Source organism: Peromyscus leucopus, chromosome 5, assembly GCF_004664715.2.
Source record: "Peromyscus leucopus breed LL Stock chromosome 5, UCI_PerLeu_2.1, whole genome shotgun sequence".
NCBI lineage: Eukaryota > Metazoa > Chordata > Mammalia > Rodentia > Cricetidae > Peromyscus > Peromyscus leucopus.
Genome location: NC_051067.1, coordinates 56,687,204 through 56,689,103, shown reverse-complemented (window position 1 = coordinate 56,689,103; position 1,900 = coordinate 56,687,204). Strand labels below are relative to the sequence as shown.

Below are 1,900 nucleotides of genomic sequence, written 5' to 3'. Positions count from 1 at the left end.
TATGGCATCTTTACTTTTTGCCCACTTGGGCAAAGTTTCTTTATGTATAGGCTTGGCTGTGGATTAGTTCAGGTTCAGTCAAGGTAAGCAAGATATGCAGAGGCTTCACTGGTTCTAGGGATGTCTTCTGGGTGGCTGAATCTGCTTCACTGTTCCCTTAGGCCTCTGGGGAGTTCCCTTTTTATGTCTTTTGCAGTGGACAATGGCTACTTCTCCTGGTAGCTATATAGCCTCCAGTAGGGCCAAGATTTCTTCTTTGTTTTTGATTTCCTTTTTGGCTGAAGTGAGGAATCCCCTCTCTATATATAGAGGGCCCCACGGACATGGGCCATCGCAAATGCATATAGACCATCATGTATTCAGTGATTCCTTTGCTCTTCCCTCAGTGAAATGCCTGGGTTAATGTCAGAAGCTCAGTCTTTCGTGCTGAAGTCCCTCTGCTGAGGAACTGGGCCCACAATGCCCTGTCCAAGGTGACAAATGAGGTCCCGGCACACCTGATTTCATCTTGAATAAAACTGTTTCCATCAGTGCATAGTCTGGTGGCCTGTTCCAAAGTCCTCACAGACATATGGAGAGGTGTGTCTCCCAGTTGATTCTAAAGACAATGAAAATGAACCATCACAACAAAGTACTGTGTTGATGAAGTGCCTCCCTGGATCTGTCCAATCACTTCTCAGTACTGCACCAGCTAGGGATAAAGTCTTCAACTCATGGCATTTCATGCCCAAATCATAACACTCAGGTAGTTTGATGAAGTCTTCTAAGGATTCTAGAGCACCCACCTTAGGTAAGGTGGTACAGCAGCCAGAGCTGTCCAGTGGACACAAAGTCCGGTACTTTCGGTTAATTACCCCCTCAAGTCTGAGATGCAGAGGGTATGAGGACAATTTACGTGAAGTGCTTAGCACTGTACTAGTGTCACTGAGGACAGCCGCTACTTTAACTAAGTCAAGGTAATCACAGAACACAAACAGAAGACAGGGGTTAAGAACACTGTATCAGTGCTCGCTTCGGCAGCACATATACTAAAATTGGAACGATACAGAGAAGATTAGCATGGCCCCTGTGCAAGAACACTGTATCAATTACACAGCATGGCTGTGACTAGGACACTGGACAGAGGCTTATTGTTGTTCATAGTTTCAGAAAGATTTCAGCTCCTCATGGTGGGGAAGGCGTGGTGGCTGGAGAGTGTGGTGTGACTGCTCCCATGGGAGACTGTGGGACCAGAGGTGGGTACAACCCCCAAGGGCCAGCCTCAAGTGTCCCACTACTCTCACTAACCAGCTTCCGCCTTCTGAAAGCTGCACAAGCACCTAAAATATTGCCACCAGCTAGTGAACAAGGGTTCAAACACAAGCCCATGGGGAGTATTTCAAACCACAGCACACAGAGTCAGGGTCAAGTTAGTAAGTAAAGAGTAGCAAGAGTTAGAGTCAGACATCGTAAAGAAATACCGGGTTTCAAAATTTAAGTTTGGAATGGCACAGGAAGGTAGAAACCTGCTTATTAGAGATGACTATCCAAACAAAGCCTTGGATACCTGATTCTTCCCTGTTCTTCCTTGTGGGAGGCACAGAGGTCCTTGTGCTCACAGCTAAACACTAGGGGAACCAAAGAATGTTAAACACATAGTATTGTCCTTCAAAGGGAGGGATGTAAAACCTGTTATCCTCCCAGAAGGCTGAGAGTGGATGGGTTAATAGCCTGGTGACCTTTGTGCTATCTGTGTGACCAAGACCACAGTCGATTCTCTCCCAGACCCTTACCATGAGTTTGTCAATCTATGAAATATACCTATGGAAGGTGTCACATGTAATCACATATACTTTACAGAGTCTTGATGCAGTCACTTAAGCTTTATTATGCACACAGGATTGGGTTAATTATCACCGGG

General features: G+C 45.8%; 1 pseudogene; it reads left to right on the top strand.

Moving 5' to 3' along the window:
- Positions 1-1,004: 1,004 nt before the first annotated feature.
- Positions 1,005-1,075, top strand: LOC114708875 (annotated as a pseudogene).
- Positions 1,076-1,900: the final 825 nt, after the last annotated feature.